At 48.4% G+C, this 21,154-nt stretch overlaps 1 protein-coding gene across 1 annotated transcript in view; it reads right to left on the bottom strand.

Moving 5' to 3' along the window:
- The window catches only part of GALNT1 (polypeptide N-acetylgalactosaminyltransferase 1), a 73,005-nt gene extending 62,902 nt beyond the window's left edge, over positions 1-10,103 (bottom strand). The window contains exon 1 of the mRNA XM_029053661.2: positions 9,913-10,103. The gene's annotated coding sequence lies outside the window, so the exon portion shown is untranslated. The remainder of the gene's footprint in view (positions 1-9,912) is intronic.
- Positions 10,104-21,154: the final 11,051 nt, after the last annotated feature.

The following is a 21,154-nucleotide window of genomic DNA, read 5'->3' as shown; positions in this document are numbered from 1 at the left end:
ACAGAATGAATGAATGAATGAATGAATGAATGAATGAATGAGATGCCAATAAAAGAAGAACTGAAGGACTGGCGCTTTGTCTCTCTCTCTCTCCCCTTGGATTCCCTGAGGACAGAAATCTTGTCTTGCACCAAACACTTATTAAATAGAGGTCCGGATAGAGTAGGCGTCTAGTAAATACTAGTGAGCGATAAAATCTTCCTCTAGACTGGAAGCCTCTGGTGGGCAGGGAGACTTCTACCCACTCTTTTGCACTGTACTCTCCCGGACGCATCAAGATGGGCTTCGGTGTCGGGTGGATTTTTAGCGGGGTCTCAGAGGAGGAGAGGGACACAGATGTCGAGGAGCTCTGTGGATTCTCAGCCGTCTGGGTTAGGGTCTCCGCAAAACTTTGGAAACAATAATAATAATTATGGCATTTGTTAAGCGCTTACCACGTGCAGAGCACTGTTCTAAGCGCCGGGTAGAGGGTAATCAGATTGTCCCCCGCGGGGCTCACCCTTTTTAATCCGCGTGCTTACAGATGAGGTGACCGAGGCCCAGAGAAGTGAGGTGACTTGCCCAAGGTCACACAGCAGACAAGCGGCGGAGTCGGGAAATACCGTGAGGGCCCTCGGGCGGGAGCTGCCGGGGACCGAATAGACAGCGTGACCTGTTCCGTCCAGGAGGTGGACCGCCGGTCATTCGCGGCACCGTGCGGGACAATTAGCCTTTAATATCTGTTAAATTACATTACAGCTACGGGTTCCTGCTCTTAATCGGTTCCGTGAATCAGAGCGTTAAATGAAAGAGCACTAGATGAAGTACAGCATCCCACAGGAAAAATGGAAAGCGCGCTAACGCGTTCCCGAGGTCCCCCGAATTGACCGAAATGATATACATGTATTAAAGACTAGTCGCTGCGGGTCGGAAACGACTCGACAGCGTAAGGCAGGGCAAGACAAGAGGCAAAAAATACCGTGGGTTTAGTTATCCTTCAGTTGTGAGCTCCCCGAGGAACGGGGACTGTTTAATCTCCGCTTCCGTGTTCTCTTCCGGGGTTTAGCGCAGCGCTCCGCACCCAAGAAGGGCTTAATGAGACGATAACTACCAATAAATAGAGCATGAAATGGCAATAATGATAATAATAATAATGATGGCATTTGTTAAGGGCTACTATGTGCCAGGCACTGTTCTAAGCGCTGGGATGGATACAAGACAATCAGGTTGGACCCAATCCCTGTCTCGCAGGGGGCTCACGGTCTGAATCCCCGTTTTCCAGAGGAGGGAATTGGGCCCAGAGAAGAGATGTGACTTCCCCAAGGTCACACGGCAGACGAGCGGCGGCGGCGGAATTAGAACCCAGGATCTTCGGACTCCCGGGCCCGGGCTCTCTCCATGAGGCCACGCTGCTTCCCTGCCATATAAATATGCACCGGTCAGTCATACCAGATGTTGAATTCGATTTTTGGGGTGTGCACCGTTCCAAACACTTGGAAAGTACAACTGAATTGAATGAATGAACGCTCCATTTAATATACATGATATACTTCTAGGACTGCCTTGTTCTGAGAAGATTACCCTGAACTGCCCTTGACTCTTTGAAAATAAGAAATGAGACGCAACCCCTTCACGGATCGGCAGAGCGTCCGACGTAGCCTACACAAGATAATGGTAATGATAACGTCGGTATCTGTTAAGCGCCTACTATGGGCAGGGCACTGTTCTAAGCGCTGGGGGAGATATAGGGTCATAGGTTGTCCCACGTGAGGCTCCCGGTCTTCATCCCCATTTTCCAGATGAGGGAACTGAGGCCCAGAGAAGTGAAGTGACTTGCCCACATCACACAGCTGCCGAGTGGCAGAGCCGGGATTCGAACCCACGATCTCTGACTCCCGAGCCCGGGCTCTTGCCACTGAGCCACGCCGCTTCTCTATGTTCCGCGCATTCCAGACTGGACGCTTTCACCTGAACCTGAAGGAATGTTCTCGTCCAAAGTATCGCCAGGGTATCCACCATAATAATGTTGGTATTTGTTAAGCGCTTACTATGTGCCGAGCACTGTTCTAAGCGCTGGGGTAGACACAGGGGAATCAGGTTGTCCCACGTGGGGCTCACGGTCTTCATCCCCATTTTACAGATGAGGGAACTGAGGCACGGAGAAGTGAAGTGACTTGCCCACAGTCACACAGCCGACAAGTGGCAGAGCTGGGATTCGAACTCATGAGCCCTGACTCCAAAGCCCACGCTCTTTCCACTGAGCCACGCACCATCCCTTCCCCACAGGAATTGCCCTCCAGAGCAGCATAAAGCGACAAAGATCAGGACGGCTAACGGATAGAGCGTGGGCCTCGGCTGCAAAATGGGGATTGAGACGGTGGGACAGGGAAACTGTCCAACCCGACTGGCTTGTATCCACTTAGAACGGTGTCTGGCACATAGTCAACGCTTAACAAATGCCACAGTTCGCGGTGGACCCCGTCTTCTCGTCGGGGTCCACAGGTCCGGAGAGGCCCTGAAGACGAAACTCTGCTTTTTCAGCGTTTGGTTTTTTGGAACCCGGCTTTTTGAGGGTAAGGAAGGCCTCCCAACGCTGCCGTCTTCTCCCAAGCGCTTAGTACAGCAGTCAGAGCTCAGTGAATACCACCGATAGATTCATTAGAGACCTGATGATTCCTCTATCAATCAATCAGTTGTATTTACTGAGCGCTTGCCGTCTGCCGAGCACCGCGCTAATCGCTTGGGAGAGTACGGAATAACAGGGTCGATGCACATTCCCTGCCCATAACGAGCTTACAGTCTAGGGGGGTAAAAGAGATTTTAACCAAATTTCCAATGATCTGGAGCTAAAATGGAGCTAGTAAAATGAGTTTAAAAGGCAAGGCTTTTCATTCATTCATTCGATCCTTTTTATTGAGCACTTACTGTACGCAAAGCACTGTACTAAGCACTTGGGAGAGTACAATTCCCAACGCTTTAGATCACTGAGGAATTTAGGATGACTATGAATTTTGGATGAAAATGTCTTTTCAGCCACAGTGAGCCCCTGGGACGGATTTAATGATGTTGGTATTTGTTAAGCGCTTACTATGTGCCGAGCACCGTTCTAAGCGCTGGGGGAGATACAGGGTGATCAGGTTGTCCCATGTGGGGCTCACGGTCTTCATCCCCATTTTACAGATGAGGGAACTGAGGCCCAGAGAAGTGAAGTGACTCGCCCACAGTCACGCAGCTGACAAGTGGCAGAGCCGGCATTCGAACCCATGACCTCTGACTCCCAAGGCCTTGCTGTTTCTGCTGAGCCACGCGGCTTCCCAACGACTTTTTAGCTCATCGCACAGGGGGGAGAAAAAGAAATAAGGTAAAACTGCAACTTTAGACACGATTTTCAAGGGGAAAAAAAACCCAAAGCCTCTGCAGAGCCTGTAGCTGTCCCGCTACTGATAAACAAAGGCCTTCATATATCGTGTTTTAATAATGTCTGCAAAATCTACTCTTTTCCCATTCTGGTTAGCCTTGGAGGATATCCTTTCTTTTCTTCATTCAGTCATATTTACTGAGCATTTACTGGGTGCAAAGCACTGTATTAAGCGCTTGGGAGAATACACTATAAACGGCAATTGTCTTAAGCATTATACCCGGCGCTATTCGACCTCTAACGGTTACCGTAAAAGGAGGTTCACTGCCAATATTTCATGCAGCTGACTCGGTTGGAATATGAAATCTTGTCATTTTCTGTTAGCTCCAGATGGAAAATATATTTTCAAGCAGCTCTTTCACTTCTAGCCAAAAAAAGCAACTAAAAGAAATTCTTTGACAACCTAGTTTTATCCCAAGAGTTCCATTATTGCAGTAATTACCTACTTAAAAAGCTTAAAACAGGAGAAAAAGATCTGATCGCAGTCTCGATACCACGGAATAGGCTGATTTTCTCCCCAAAAGGCAAGGAAGTAATGAAAGAATGAAGATAAGCAATAAAATGTGCTCAGGTATCCAAAGTAATCATTTCAGAGTATTTTTACTTTTGGTTTTTACCATTTTGTCCTGTTCTTGTACAGTGAAGCTTGTCAACCTGTAAAATTAGCTAATTTGATTTTTTTTTTGTGTGTGTGGTTTTACAATCCAGCCGATCAGAGGTTGGTGACAGCTGCTCTCAGTCTTTCCTGCTGATCGAGCGGAGAAGCAGAACGGGGTAATGGGTAGAGCCCGGGCCTGGGAGTCAGGAGGTCGTGGGTTCGAATCCCAGCTCCGCCACTTGTCTGCTGTGTGATGTTGGGCAAATCACTTCACTTCTCTGGGCCTCAGTGACCTCAACTGTAAAATGGGGATGGAGAGTATGAGCCCCTCTTGGGACAGGGACCGTGTCCAATCTGATTTGCTCGTATCCATCTCGGCATTTAGCGCAATGCCTGGCTCACAGTAAGTGCTTAGCAAATACCCCAATTATTATTAATGATATAATGATTATTAGTAGTAGGGAAGCAGCGTGGCTCAGTGGAAAGAACACGGGCTTGGGAGTCAGAGGTCAGGGGTTCTAACCCTGACTCCCCCGCATATCGGCTGTGTGGCTTTGGGTAAGCAGTGTGGCTCAGTGGAAAAGCTCACAGAGGTCATGGGTTCGAATCCCAGATCTGCCACTCGTCGGCTGTGTGACTGTGGGCAAGTCACTTAACTTCTCTGTGCCTCAGTTACCTCATCTGCAAAACGGGGATTAAGACTGTGAGCCTCACATGGGACAACCTCATTACCCTATACCTACCCCAGTGCTTAAAACAGTGCTCTGCACATAGTAAGCGCTTAACAAATACCAACATCATTATTATTATTATTATTAATAACTTCTCTGTGCCCCAGTTCCCCATCTGTAAAATGGGGATTAAGACTGTGAGCCCCATGTGGGACCTCCTGATCACCTTGTATCCTCCCCAGCGCTTAGAACAGTGCTTTGCACCTAGTAAGCGCTTGACAAATGCCATTATTATTATGATGATGTCTTTTCGTGAGTATATTTCAGCTAAAAATGTGGCTGGGGTAGAGGGTCTTTATTTAAGGGATTGTGAGCCCCCTGTGGGACCAGGTCCGTGTCTAATTCCCAACTTTGCACTCTTTCCCAGTTCTGAGTACGGTTATCTGCACACAGTAAGTGCTTAATAAATGAATTAATTCATTCAATAGTATTAATAAATGCTCTCGCCGCTAGAGTGGTGTGTATGCGGACACTCTACGGCCTTACCGGACTATACAATGGTGTGATTTTCCCCGAGACGTTCGGAACCAGTCACACAGAACGTGCATGCAAGTTTTTTTGTTTTCTGTGGTATTTATTAAGCACTTACTATGCATCAAGCACTGTCTCAAGCGCTGGGACCCCTCTCAGGGTGGCACCTGGAGAGTTTCCAGTCCTCTACCAGTCCCGACTACGGGAGGGAGAGTCAAGCAGGGGCCCGTCCAGTCCATTCCTAGCTCGGGCAGCGGCCAGCGAGCGACAGGCCACCGGCTCCAAGTCGAAACTCACCCGTGCTGGGCAGCGGCGGCACGGGAGAGAGTCGAGGGCGGAGACTCAAGTTGACAGCGTGGAAGGAGGCCATGGTAAACCACTTCCGTATCTTTAGCGAGAAAATTCTACGGGAACACTACCGGAACGATTGCAGGTGGAGCTGGGGCGTTCTGGGGGAGATGTGTCCGTGGCGTCGCTGAGGATCGGAGACGACTCGATGGCACCAGACAAGATACAGGGGAATCAAGGTTGTCCCACGTGGGGCTCACCGTCTTAATCCCCATTTTCCAGATGAGGTAAAATACGACTGATCGATTGGGTTTGTTACGGGTACAGCGAGTTGTGTATTTTCTGGGATAATAATAATATTCGTATCTGTTAAGCACTTACTATGCGCAGAGCACTGTTCTAAGGGCTGGGGGAGATACAGGGTCATCAGGTCGTCCCACGTGAGGCTCACAGTTAACCCCCATTTTCCAGATGCGGTAACTGAGGCCCAGAGAAGCGAAGTGACTGGCCCACAGTCACCCAGCTGACAAGTGGCAGAGCCGGGAGTCGAACCCATGACCTCGGACTCCGAAGCCCAGGCTCTTTCCACTGAGCCACGCTGCTTCCCTGGGAATGACAAGTCCCAGCTTTATTCTCTGGCAGTGAAACCTGGGTCTCCTCTGGGATGCAACCGGGCACAGGCTGAACCCAAGCAACAGTATCCTGGGACTCCTCGAGCCAAAATCGCAGCCATCTCTACACTGGGAAAATCGGTCGATGGTACTTATCGAGCACTTGGTGTGTGCAGAGCGCTGTACTAAGTGCTTGGGAGAGTCCGATACCAGAGTCGGTAGACACAATCCCTGCTCTCGAGGAGCTTCCCGTCTAAGAAATCAACTCGGGAGCCCGCAAGGATATACACCAAACACATCCGCATCCAAACACACAGAGGGATAAGAGTTAGACCGACTGAGAAGCGGTAGAATAAAGGGAAAAGCGAGAAAGAGAATCCTGGAGAAAAGAGAGAGAAAGGGAAAACGGAAAGAGAGAATGGAAAGTCCATTGTCTAGATACCCATTCTTGGTCCAGGTTGTTTCTGTGAGAAGTTTCCGAAGGCAAAGACTGTAATACCGTGTTGTAAGTATTCGGATTTTATTATGTAAGGAATATTATGTAAAACATAATAACAACAAGGAGTAATAATAGATTGGCTGGACCGTGACTTTCGCATTTTTTTAGGGCCTTACAAAAGAGTGGATTTTGAATTTTAATTTACTTTTCAGATATACATATATATATATATATATATATGTACGTGTATATATTTTCCTCCAAATTAAAGGGAAACCCAATTCTGCCATAATGCAGCGTGGCTCAGTGGAAAGAGCCCGGGCTTGGGAGTCAGAGGTCATGGGTTCGAATCCCAGCTCTGCCACTTGTCGGCCGTGTGCCTGTGGGCAAGTCACTTCACTTCTCTGGGCCTCAGTTACCTCATCTGTAAAAATGGGGATGAAGACCGTGAGCCTCACGTGGGGCAACCGGATTACCCTGTATCTACCCCACCACTTAGAACGGTGCTCTGCACATAGTAAGCGCTTAACAAACACCAACATTATTATTATAATGCATTTGAAGTGATCCTGTTGAAGAATTAGGTACCTTCTTTCAACACCGTCCAGCTGTCAGGCCAGAAAGCGAAAGAGTGTCTGGTTGTGCCTACGCGCACAAGGACCGTTTATGTCTATTACTGCGTGAATTCTCCCCGGCGCGAGGTTCTTCAAGAATTCAACTCCCGGGTAATAAGAGAACCGACCCTACTGTCGCCGCTGGTGAATCCTAAAACATCCCAGACTCGGCGGATCCAGGGACTGCAGCTGTACAGATTAAAGCGGGTCTGCCTCGACTCGTATTTGATGAGTTGGGAGGAAATGACGGGAAGGATTAAAGGTGCCCAGGAGCCCTGGCAGCCACGGCCAGTTGGCCTCATTTAAATGCCGATAAAAAGGGACCGATCCGCAAATGATGATGCCGAACCCTGGATCTCGCCCAACTCAAACACCACGTTGTTCCAACGCCGCCCATCTCTGGTTTCCAGTTCGATGAAGAGCAAAGTAGGAAAGGAAAATGGAGAGGAAGGAAGAGCAGAAAGGAAAGAACGAAGAGCTGTGGCTGGCATCCCTAACCAGTTAACTTATCACACGTGATCAAAAATTGAAAGAAAAAAACAAAAACCCTCAGTCCAACGGGCCCGGGAGTGGGAGGGCCCGGATTCGAATCCTAACTCCGCCTCCTGCTCGCTGAGTGACCTTGTTCAAGTCACATAACTTCTATGTACCTCAGTTTCCTCAACTGTCCCATGGGGAGGAAACAGTTGTTCTCCCTCCCGCCTGGACTGCGAGAGCCGTGAGAGACCGGGACTGTGTTTTATCTGATTGTCTGATCTCTATCGCAGTACTTGAGTTCAGTGCTTGGCACAAAATAAGCACTTAACAACCAGTATTATTATTATTATTATTATTATTCCCCCCATTCAGGGTGTCTTTCCTTATGCCAGCTCGTGGGAGTTTGGGTTTCTGCTGAAGCAGCACTTAAATGGTACTGCACACTTGAGTTTTATTTCATAATAACTTAGATTAGTTTTTATGGGAAAAACATCAGGAACTTTCAGGCTGATTTTGGCAAGAAGACAGCATTGATTTTCACATATTGCAAAACATGTATCAAAAATAAATATTCCCCCTTACAAACGTAAATATTTAAGTTCCCCAAGAATAATAACTGTTAATCTGTATGCAAATTGTATATTGTGTCCTGAGGATACTGTATTATTCAGGAGCCCATCGTGAATGTCTCTCGTCTAGGACATTCAAAGTGAAGTTGATGGATTCTCACACGGGTGATTTGTGAAACATCCTTTATGTTGCCTCGGGGTGACATAAATTTATTATAAAGCCCTGATAATGAAAAGATCATGATTAAGTCCCCAACTACGTTTCAATTAAATTATCGTTTCTAATGGTTACACCAAAAGGTGCCATCGTCTAAAGCAGAGAAGAGGAAAACAACACCCTCAAACTACCTTTACTCTCTTGCCTTCTGAAAACCATCTGAACTCTGCTCTAGTAAACATCTCTTCGCTCAGTTCTTGATAGATATGTTTCAGCGTCCTATGCTCCGAAAGAGAAATCCTTGTTTTCAAGTTACCGCTTCGAATCGTCACCGAGGGTGATTTTTCCAATTCATTGTTTAATTTTATTTTACTTGCTCAAGAGAATTCTTGACACAAGGGAATCAGGTTGTCCCACGTGGGGCTCACAGTCTTAATCCCCATGTTACAGATGAGGTAACGGAGGCACAGAGAAGTGAAGCGACTTGCCCAAAGTCACACAGCTGACAAGTGGCGAGCTGGGATTCGAACCCATGATCTCTGACTCCAAAGCCCGGGCTCTTTCCACTGAGCCACGCTGCTTCTCTAGTGAAGCGCTTCCATCGCAAATGAGGACAAGCCCTACAAGATTACCAAAACCTGAAGTACTTATATCACATTTTTTAATGGCGTTCGTTAAGCGCTTACTATGTGGCCGGCACTGTAGTGAGTGCTGACTTCAGATACGAGATCATCGGGCTGGACACGGTCCATGTCCCGCCTGGGGCTCACAGTCCTAACCCCATTTTACAGATGAGAGAACTAAGTATCAGTCAATCAGTCGTACTTAATTGAGCGCTTACCGTGTGCAGGACACTGTACTAGGCGCCGGGGAGAAGACACTGTAGCGATGTAACAGACACATTCCTTGCCCACAACAAGCTTACAGTCTACAACACTGCACATTCTCTTGCCCTTTTTTCTTTATGGCATCATTATTATTATTGTAATTAAGAGCTCAGAAAGGAGTCGTCAACCAACCAGTGGCAAACACCCATTTTATTAATAACGGCGTCATCTGTTAAGCGCTTACTGTGTGCCAAGCACCGTTGTACGCCAGAGGAAGCAAACTGTAGCTCTAATGGGAAAGGCGTGAGTCTGGGAATCGGGGGATCTGAGTTCTAATCCCGGTTTCAACAGGGCAGGTCACTTCTCTTCTCTGAGCCTCAGCTTCCTCTTCTGTAAAATGGGAATTAAATACCCGGTCTCCCTCTCCCGAGCCCCGGGTGAGATAGGGACTGTGTCTGAACGGGTTATCTTGTTTCTGCACCACTTTTAATGCAACGCAGCGAGATTGCCAAAGGGAGATTCAGGCTTTTGTTCCATTCGGGAGATTTTCATAGCAACCTCGATCGGCGCTTTAGTTACACGATTAAAGCAAATCGAGAGCGACTGCCCAGATACAAAGCCAGTATTTGCAGGCTTAAGAAGTGGGCTTGAAAAGTAGCAGGTACACAGAGCTTAAATCAGGCTCTTATCTCATTTGCAAATTAATCAATCAAATCATCTTCAAACCATTTACCTTTCAACTCCGCATGACTTTTTCCGCACAAATTCCACTTCTCGGTCATAAACCATTCGAACTTCTTCCACGCGACTTAGCTGTGCTCTTGATTTATGCGAATGAAAGAAGTGAATACCTCACTTCTTCTGACTCTTCCGGGAAGGTGTACGGTGCAAACTGGAAATTCATCTTCACCTCAGGCTTTAGTCCTCTCCCCCCTTTCTTCCTCTAAAAATATTTAGGACAAAAATAGTTTGAAATATTTCTGCCGGTGGTTGCTAATCCATCTCTCCGTTTTGTTTTCGCTCAATTATCTCGGTCGCCGGTAACTGCCGCGAAGCTTCACATGCTGATATTTCCTCCCCTTTTTTAAGGAGAAATGGGCAGAGTGGTTGTTTATTTCTCTTATTTTAAATTAAGTACATTTTCAAAAAGAGATTTGGAGTTGGTTGGCTAAAAGTAAGTGAAAGACATTGATCAGGATCTTGTCTTTAATTCTATTGCTCACATCCTCCCCCTTGCCTGGAACTCCTTCCCACTTGATATCCAACAGACAACTAGTAGCCGTGTGGCCTAGTAGAAAGAGTATGGGCCTGGGAGTGAGAGACCCTTATAGGTTTTTGGGTTTTTTCCTGCGGTATTTGGGTATTTAGTGCCAGGCACTGTCCTAAGCACTGGGGTAGATAAAAACTAATTCATTCGTTTGATCGCACTGAAGGTTGGACACAGTCCACGTCCCCCATGGGGCTCACAGTCTCAATCCCCATTTTACAGACGAGGGAACCGAGGCCCCGAGAAGCCAAGTGACTTGCCCGAAGTCACACGGCCGGCAAGCGGCGGAGCAGGGATTAGAACCCAGGACCTTCTGACTCCCAGGCCCAAGCTCTATCCCCTAGTTAATAATAATGTTGGTATTTGTTAAGCGCTTACCTTGTGCAGGGCGCCGTTCTAAGCGCTGAGGTAGATAGAGGGTAATCAGGTTGTCCCACGGGAGGCCCGCAGTCTTAATCCCCATTTTACAGACGAGGGAACCGAGGCCCCGAGAAGCCAAGTGACTTGGCCAAAGTCACACGGCCGGCAAGCGGCGGAGCAGGGATTAGAACCCAGGACCTTCTGGCTCCCAGGCCCAAGCTCTATCCCCTAGTTCACGCCGCTTCTCATGTGGGCAGGGAATGCGTCTGATTATTGTTCTATTCTCCCAAGCACACAGAAAGCACTCAATAACTACGATTGAATCAATGTATATAAATACAGAAAAGCCTAGCGGAGTCCAAGCAGCACAGCTCAATAAATACCACCGCCTGACGGACTGATGAGATTTCCCTGTCGGCGGGGATCGTGTCGACCAACTCCACTGTACTGAACCCTCCCGGGTTCTACTGTAGTGCTCGGCGCACCGTGGGGGCTCAATAAATACTATCGACTCATTGATCTCTCTCTCTGGACTTGAGCTTCTCGTGGGCAGGGATCATATACACCAACTCTATTGCCTCGAACTCCCCCAAGCGCCTAGAACAGTGCTTAGCACCCAGTGAGCGCTCAGTAAAGCCCCTGACTGATAGAGCGCATTTACCTCGTACAGATATCTAGGCGGGAAATTCATTTGGGAACCATTTCTCTTCTTAGGGGATACAATATATCAACTGAATTTCCACGTGTACTAACGGATGAGCGAAGGTCAGTGCTTCACTAATACTGAGAAGCTATTAGGGAAGCGGCGTGGCTCAGTGGAAAGAGTCCGGGCTTGGGAGTCAGAGGTCATGGGTTCGAATCCCGGCTCCGCCACCTGTCAGCTGGGTGACCGTGGGGAGAGTCACTTCACTTCTCGGGGCCTCGGTTCCCTCATCTGTAAAACGGGGATGAAGTCTGCGAGCCCCCCGTGGGACGACCCGATGACCCTGTATCTACCCCGGCGCTCAGAACGGTGCTCTGCACGTAGTAAGAGCTTAACAAATACCAACATCATTATTATTAGTGGTAGGTTGGCGATTTGTAGTGGGGGAGGGGGGCGCTTGGTGAAGAGGGAAGAGTTGGAAATGGGAAAGAGGCCAGAATGGCTTTTTATAAATACATTTATAATATATTTGTTTTAACAGGAGGCTGCGCCTGTTCTCCGTCCTGTCTTTTTAGCACTTGAGATGCTCGGGGCAGAAATAGCGAATATACGTTCCAGACGACACTTAGCACAACGGGAGCGCTTCATAAACGCTCGGGAATAATTGGCATTCCTCCAGGATCAGATATCTGCCGTATTCCTGGACTGCCGAGGGCCAGAAGCTCCTGGATCACATTCCTTTTTTTTTTTTTATATAATGCCTGCCTCATTTCCCCCTTTCTGGAAAATCTCTCACTCACAAACAGGGCTAACGTCGTCGAATGGGGGGATGGTGGTACTGACCGATTTCCACCCACCTGGATGAAAGAAAATCTATTCTCCGAAGGGCCGGGGCTTATAAAAACAGAAGTAGACAGAGCTCTTCTTTGTGTGGATGAGAGGGAAGTGGAGTACGTTAGAGGAAGAGGGAGGTAACACACACACACACACTCAGTCACACAATACACCCTCAGACCCACAATACACACACTCGGACACACACTCATAGGACTGTTCTCAGACTGGCACCGCAAACACCTTCAAAGCCTGACTAAAATCACAATCTCCTCCAAGGAAACTTCCCCGATCAAGCACCCATCTCCCTTGCTCCTTCTCGGTCGTATTTCTTGAGCGCTTAACTGTGTGCCGAGCACCGCTCTAAGCATTTGGGAAAGTTCGCTCGAACAACACAACAGTGGGTAGACGCGTTCCCTGCCCACAACGAGCTTAGAGTCTAGAAGATGACCTGATCCTTGGGTGTCACCTAGGCGCTTGGATCTGTCTCCTTTAAACGCTCGACGTTCCCCCCATCTTCAGCCCCACGGCACTTCTGTACGTAGCCGGAATTTATTTTAACGTTCATGCGTTCGGTCGTGTTTACTGAGCGCTTACCGGGTGCGGAGGACTTGCTCTGAGCGCCTGGGAGAGTCCGATCTAACAATAATCGGAGAAGCAGCGTGGCGCGGTGGAAAGAGCCCGGGCTTGGGAGGTCATGGGTTCGAATCCCGGCTCTGCCGCTTGTCAGCTGTGGGACTGTGGGCCAGTCACTTCACTTCTCTGGGCCTCAGTGACCTCATCTGTAAAATGGGGATTAACCGTGAGCCTCACGTGGGACCACCCGATGACCCCGTATCTCCCCCAGCGCTTTGAACAGTGCTCTGCGCGTAGTAAGCGCTTAACAAATACCCACATGATTATTATGATTAATAAACAGACACACTCCCTGCCCCCAACGAGCTTACAATCTAGAGACTAATGTCTGCGTCCCCGTCTAGTCGGTAATCTCCTTGAGGACGGGGAATTCATTCAATAGTATTTATTCATTTATGCGTCAGGGAATCAACTCTGTCGTACTGTAGTTCCCCAGGCGCTTCGGTACGGTGCTATATAGATACTTAATAGATACCACTGATCAACTGATACAACTATTAATTTGTGGGATTTGTTAAGCGCTTACTATGTGCAGAGCACTGTTCTGAGCGCTGGGGTGGATACAGGGCAATCAGGTTGCCCCACGTGAGGCTCACGGTCTTCATCCCCATTTTCCGGACGAGGTAACCGAGGCACCGAGAAGTGAAGTGACTTGCCCACAGTCACACGGCTGACAAGTGGCAGAACCGGGATTCGAACCCATGACCTCGGACTCCCGAGCCCCTGCTCTTGCCACCGAGCCACGCTGCTTCTCTCAGTCTGACCAACTGGGCCCCTCCTCTGAAGTGGGGGAGAGCAATTATCTGACTGATATGAGGAGGGAGCTCACCCTGACACAAGCTGATCAGGTCGGACACAGTCCGCGTCCCACGTGGGACTCGCGGCTTCAACGCCCACTTTACAGATGAGGTAACTGAAGCGCAGGGAAACTAAAAGCGCCTTCCCCAAGGTCCCACAGCGGGCAAGCGGCCGAGTCAGGATTAGAACCCGGGTCCTCGTCCACGTTTCTTCGCCTCCCGAATAACAAGAGATCATTCTTTTCGGATTCTGTCACGGTAATCTGTGCCTTTATGTTTAAGGGCCCTACATACGCCGCATTTGAGAAAGGATTTTTTTTTTTGTTAACTTTAGAAGAGAATAATTAGAAGAGACTACCCTTTACATTAAAAGATTTATGGACAATAGGGAATTCCTTCCTCTCGATTAGATTCAGGGTATAAACACCAGGAATCGCTCGGTGTTCAAGTGGAAAAAGCGATCTATCCGTAAGTGCCATTTTATTTTCTTTTATTGCCATCGTTCTCGTCTGCCCGTCTCCCCCGATCAGACCGTAAGCCCGTCAGACGGCAGGGACCGCCTCTATCTGTTGCCGACTTGTTCGTTCCAAGCGCTTAGTACAGTGCTCTGCACATAGTAAGCGCTCAATAAATACTATTGAACGAATAAGTGGTACGTATCGAACGGACAGGGTGTGCAGAACACGGTACTGAGCTTTTGGCGGAGTACAATACGACAGAGCTGATCGGATCAGAGCCCACCAGGCAGGAATCCATCGGAGGACGCGGCCCACGAGGGGTGGTAAAATAATCCTCTCAGCTGGCGGAATACGATCGAAGAAGGTCGCCTGGAGACCAATCGTTCCTCGGTCTTCCGTAGTCTAGCGATGGCGCCCGCCGTTCGTGCACCCTTTCCCACGGCGCAGTGGCTAGCGCACGGGCCTGGGAGTCAGGAGGTCGTGGGTTCTAATCCCGACTCCGCCAGCTGGGGAAGCAGCGTGGTGCAGTGGGAAGGGCCCGGGCTTCGGAGTCAGAGGTCATGAGTCCGACTCCCGGCTCTGCCCCTTGTCAGCTGTGTGACTGTGAGCGAGTCACTTCACTTCTCTGGGCCTCGGTGACCTCATCTGTAAAATGGGGATTAGCCGTGAGCCTCACGTGGGACGACCTGATTCCCCTATGTCTACCCCGGCGCTTAGAACAGTGCTCGGCACATAGTAAGCGCTTAACAGATACCAACATTATTATGATGATTATTTGTCTGCTGTGTGGCCTGGGGCAAGTCACTTCACCTCCCTGTGCCTCGGTGGCCTCATCTGTAAAATGGGGATTAAGACTTTGAGCCCCAGGTGGGACGGGGACTCTGTCCAACCCGATTTGCTCGTGTCCACCCCGTCGCTTAATACGGTGCCTGGCACAGAGTAAGCGCGTAACACGTACCGCAAATATTATTACGTTCATTCATTCATTCATTCAAGCGGATTTATTGAGCGCCTACCGCGTGCAGAGCACTGTACTAAGCGCTCGGAATGGACAATTATGTCAGAGCGGAAGCTGGCTGAGTGGATGGCTGGCAGGTTCATTTGGATTCTGTACCTGAAGGGTGGATTCTGGGTATTCCATGCGCAGAATCAACTATCTCAGGCAAGGACAGAAGATCAGATTCTCCAGGGAGAGGGTCTTGAACGTGGAACTTCATCTCAGTGAATCTGCATCAGGCCACCTGGGGATGGAAAACTTTCGGTAAGGGATTTGAAGGTCACGCATCCACGTACGCACGCGCATCTTTCTCCTGACCTATTCTATAGGCTACAGATCGAATGATATCAGCACCGAGCCAACTACGTCCCGCAGCAAGGCGAAAGGCGGTCACAACGGTGAGAGTGGACGGAACCGAGAAACACGCCGTTCAAAAAATGCGCTAGACAGAGGCCACTTAAAAAAGGCAGGTTTGCACTTGGTCCCGGAGATCTGGGCAGGGAATTACCGTAATTCCATTTCTCCAATTGTTCTGTGATTCACAGGGAGAAACTTGTAATTCAGGTAAGTATAGGGCCAATCCTCTATTGACTCAGAGAGAGGCAAACAGGCTTTGAGAACGAAGTTTGCCAACAGCGGCCGAAGGCCAGGAGCCCCTTACTTTGGATCGTCTCTATCTGTCGCCCAATCGTCCCCTCCAAGCGCTCGGTACGGTGCTCTGCGCATAGTGAGCGCTCCATAAATACTATTGAATGAACTTTCTCTTCGCTGTTGGAGAGAAATCACCTCCTCCACCAGACCAAACTTTAAGCGGCCTCCCGTTTGAGAAGTTATCAATCAGCCCTTTTGGGTCACCTCTGGGATATTAAATTATCCTTTACTCAAAAGTAAAAGATTTATGAAGGATTGCCAATCAGAAGGCAGGGCGGGTAAATTCTTATTTTGTTCAGGCCTTTTGCAATCCGTTAGCCATTCGGCAAATACCAGTTTCTCCCTTACAGAGTCCGCTCATCAAATCAAAGTACCTCTCTGCTTTAAAACTAATAAAAAAGTCGAACAATTTTTCTATTTGAGTTAGTACAGTCATTCTAGCTAATAAAGGATTTATAAAATAAATAATTCAACAAAAAAGGATGAGGTAACTCCAGATAGGCAAGACGAACTCTTTTAAAATCATTCCCACAAGATTAAATCTTCTGAGTAATAAACAGAAAGCAGGGGGGTTTTCCAATTAACTTGCCATCCCACTTCCACACCGTATTTCTCAATTTCATATTATAAAAAGCCCCGATGATCAAAACACGGATCCCGTCGTTAAAAAACGTGCCGCTCTGAAATCTTATATGGAGTTAGAGTTGTTCTAGTTGACGTGATTTTTGTTGACGTGGCGTAAATCGGCAATTGTTTTATCTACATCGAAGGATTGAATGGCCGTTTCCTTGTTGTATCGCGCGGCGGCCGCATTCAATAAACTCGAGGCAATTAAGAAATAAATCTGTACTTTGAACTTCGGGAAAAGCATTACCGAAATCAATTACGTTACTTCTCGACCCAGGTGCTTTATAGACGGAGTCAGACATCCTCTGGGGGCAAAAATAAAACGTCTAAAGGAGGCACCGGGCACTTTAGGCGGGGCAGAGTTAGTCGGCAACACAACCGCGCTGCGCCCCGCGGAGACGCTGGGCGGCCGAGCCAATCCGCGGCACCTCCGTAATCGGGTACGGTTTCGATCGACCGAATCGATCCATCTGGTATTTGTTAACTGCTAACCCCTCCGCCAAGCACTCTACTGAGTGGTGGGATGGAGAGGAGGTAGTCGAGTCAGACTCAAGCCCCCCCGGGACACTGTGAGCCCATGGGGGATTAGCCGATTTGCCTGTACCTACTTTTACGGTGCCTGGCACGTTAATAATGATGGTATTTGTTAAGCGCTTACTACGTGCCAAGCACCGTTCGAAGCGCCGGGGGAGATACGAGGTCATCGGGTGGTCCCACGTGGGGCTCACGGTCTTCATCCCCATTTGACAGATGAGGGAACTGAGGCCCAGAGAAGTTAAAGAGTAATAAGAATGTTGGTATTTGTTAAGCGCTTATTATGTGCGCGGCACCTTTCTAAGCGCTGGGGTAATAATAATAATGTTGGTAGTTGTTAAGCGCTTACTATGTGCAGAGCACTGTTCTAAGCGCTGGAATAGATAAAAAGGGTCATCAGGTTGTCCCACGTGAGGCTCACAGCTAATCTCCATTTTACAGATGAGGGAACTGAGGCACAGAGAAGTGAAGTGACTCGCCCACAGTCACACAGCTGACGGGTGGCAGAGTCGGCATTCGAACCCCCGACCTCTGACTCCCGAGCCCGGGCTCCTTCCACTAAGCCGCGCTCCTTGCGCGCGCTTAATAAATACCATTATAAAATGCATAGTGATAGTAACTGTGCTACTTGTTAAGCAGTATGTGTCACACCCCGTGCTAAACGCTGGGGTAAACACAAGATAATCCGGTCAGCTACACAGCTCAAAGGGGGAGGGAGGACAGGTATCGATCTGATCGATCCCCATCTTTACAGACATCGTGAGGCAAACCTAGACTCTCTCGTCTACAGAATCTCGCAACACGAACACCAGGACAACAATCTCCGTCTACACGGCAAAACGATGACAAGCGATTTCATAAAATCACTTGGAAACAATCTGTCCCACATGCCAATAAAATAATCATAAACTTGACGGACGCCTCGGATCGTCCTCCCTGTGTGCGCACTGCAATTTATGCCATGAATATTTAATAGAAGGTATTTTAAAATATTTACGAATATCATTCCTAAATCATATTTTTGTTGTTTTTTAATGGCATTTGTTAGGGGCCAGGCACTGTACTAAGCACTGGGTTAGATACAAGTAATCACGTTAACCTCGTCGCGTGCCCGGGAGCGTGCGTTTATTGCTGTATGTTACGCTTCCAAGTGATTAGTACAGTGCTTTGCACGCGGTAAGAGGATAGAGCAGGGGCCGGGGGGTCAGAAGGTTATGGGTTCATTCATTCGATAGTATTTATGGAGCGCTTACTATGTGCAGAGCACCGGACTAAGCGCTGGGAATGGACAATTCGGCAACAGAGGCAATCTCTGCCCAATGACGGACACACAGTCTAATCGGGGGAGAGACACGGACAAAAACAAGACAACATAATCAGGATAGTATCATGGGTTCTTCATTCATTCAATGGTATTTAGTGAGCGCTTACTATGTGCAGAGCACTGTACTAAGCGCTTGGAAGGTTCAATTCGGTAACAGATAGAGACAATCCCGGCCCAGTGACGGACACACAGTCTAATCGGGGGAGACAGACAAATACAATAGCGATAAATAGAAGCAAGGGGATGTACATCTTATCCCAGCTCCGCTACTTGTCTGCTGTGACCTTGGGCAAGTCACTTCACTTCTCTGTGCCTCAGTTCCCTCATCTGTAAAATGGGGATTGAGACCTTGAGCCCCACATGGGACGGGGACTGTGTCCAACCTGATTACCTTGTATCTACCCCAGTGCTTAGAACAGTGCTTGGCTTATAAGAAGCAACGTGGCTCAGTGGAAAGAGCCCGGGCTTGGGAGTTAGAGGACGTGGGTTCTAATCCCCCGCTCTGCCACTTGTCTGCTGTGTGACCTTAGGTAAGCCAGTTAACTTCTCTGTGCCTCCGCGACCTCACCTGCAAAACGGGGATTAAGACCCTGAGCCAACCTGATTACCTTGTATCTTCTCCAGCATTTAGAGCCGTGCTTGGCACCTAATAATCGCTTAACAAATACCGTCATTATTACTAACAAATACCGCAATAATTATTTGTAAGCACTCGATAAATACAATTAAATAAATCAGTGGATGTTGGACACAGCCTAACCCACATGGGTCTGAGTCTTAATTCCCACTTTCCAGATGGGATAACTGACGCTGGTTACTGAAGTGACTTGCCCCAAATCACACAGCGGACAAGCGTGAAGCAATGTGGTCTAATGGATAGAGCGGGGGCCCGGGAGTCAGAAGATCAGTGCCTGGCACACAGTAAGCGCTTAACAAATACCATAATAATAATAATGTAATAATGATGGCCTTTGTTAAGCACTTACTGTGTGCCAAGCACTGTTCTAAGCACTGGGGTAGATACAAGGTAATCAGGCTTTCCCACCTGGGGCTCACAGTCCTAAATCTCTTGTCTTAATTGCCTCTATCTGTTGCCTACTTGTACATTCCAAGCACTTAGTACAGTGTTCTGCACACAGTAAGCGCTCAATAAATACGATTGAATGAATAAATAACCCCCCCTTTTACAAATGAGGGAACTGAGGTACAGAGGAGTTAAGTGACTTGCCCAAAGTCACACAGTTGATAAGTGGAGGAGCTGGGATTAAAATAACAATGCTGGTATTTGTTAAGCGCTTACTATGTGCCAAGCACTGTTTTAAGCGCTGGGGGAGATACAAGAGAGTCGGGTTTCCCCATGTGGGGCTCACACTCTCAATCCCCATTTTATAGATGGGGTAACTGAGGCCCAGAGAAGTGAAGCGACTTGCCCAAAGTCACACAGCTAAGTGGAGGAGCTGGAATTATAATAATAATGCTGGTATTTGTAAAGCGCTATGTGCCAAGCACTGTTCTAAGCGCTGGGGGTATACAAAATACCAACATTATACAAGGTGATCAGGTTGTAATAATAATAATGGTGGTATTTGTTGAGCGCTTACTATGTGACAAGCACTGTTCTAAGCCCTGGGGGGTTACGAGGTAGTCAGGTTGTCCCACGTGGGGCTCACAGTCTCCATCCCCATTTTAAAGATGGGGTAACTGAGGCACAGTAAAGTGACTTGCCCAAAGTCACACAGCTGATAAATGGAGGAGCTGGGATTATAATAATAATGCTGGTATTTGTTAAGGGTTTATTATGTGCCAAGCACTGTTCTAAGCACTGCTGGGATACGAGGTGATCAGGTTGTAATAATAATAACAATGTTGGTATTTGTTAAGCGCTTACTATGTGCCAAGCATTGTTCTAAGGGCTGGGTGGATACAAGGTAGTCAAGGTTGTCCCACGTGGGGCTCACAGTTTTAATCCCCATTTTCCAGATGGGGGAACTGAGGCCCAGAGAAGTGAAGTGACTTGCCCAAAGTCACACAACAGATAAATGGAGGAACTGGGATTATAATAACAATGTTGGTATTTGTTAAGCGATATGTGCCAAGCACCGTTCTAAACGCTGGGGGAGATACAAGGTCAACAGGTGGTCCCACGTGGACCTCCCAGTCTTCATCCCCATTTTACAGATGAGGCGACTGAGGCCCAGAGAAGGGAAGTGACTTGCCCAAAGTCGCACAACAGATAAGTGGAGGAGCTGGGATTATAATAACAATGTTGGTATTTGTTAAGCGCTTACTATGTGTCAAGCATTGTTCTAAGGGTTGGGTGGATACAAGGTGGTCAGGTGGTCCCACGTCGGGCTCACAGCTTTAATCCCCATTTTCCAGATGGGGGAACTGAGGGCCAGAGAAGTGAAGTGACTTGCCCAAAATCACACAACTGATAAGTGGAGGAGCTGGGATTATAATAATAATGTTGGTATTTGTTAAGCGCTATGTGCCAAGCACCGTTCTAAACGCTGGGGGAGATACAAGGTCATCGGGTGGTCCCACGTGGGCCTCCCAGTCCTCATCCCCATTTTACAGATGAGGCGACTGAGGCCCAGAGAAGGGAAAGGACTGGCCCGAGGTCACCCAACTGACAAGTGGCAGAGCCAAGTTGAGAACCCACGACCTCTGACTCCTAAACCCACGCTCCTTCCCCTGAGCCACGTGGCTTCCCTAAGGTCGTGGGTTCGAATCCCGCCTCCGCCACTTGTCTGCAGCGTGACCTTGGAGCCCTGACGTCATAGAGGGTGGGAGGCTTCTCACCAGGCCGGGCCGCGCATGCCCAGTGCGGCTACGGGGGCCGTCGAG

The sequence above is a fragment of the Ornithorhynchus anatinus genome, chromosome X3 (genome assembly GCF_004115215.2).
Source record: "Ornithorhynchus anatinus isolate Pmale09 chromosome X3, mOrnAna1.pri.v4, whole genome shotgun sequence".
Lineage (NCBI taxonomy): Eukaryota > Metazoa > Chordata > Mammalia > Monotremata > Ornithorhynchidae > Ornithorhynchus > Ornithorhynchus anatinus.
This window is presented reverse-complemented; position numbering and strand designations above follow the sequence as displayed.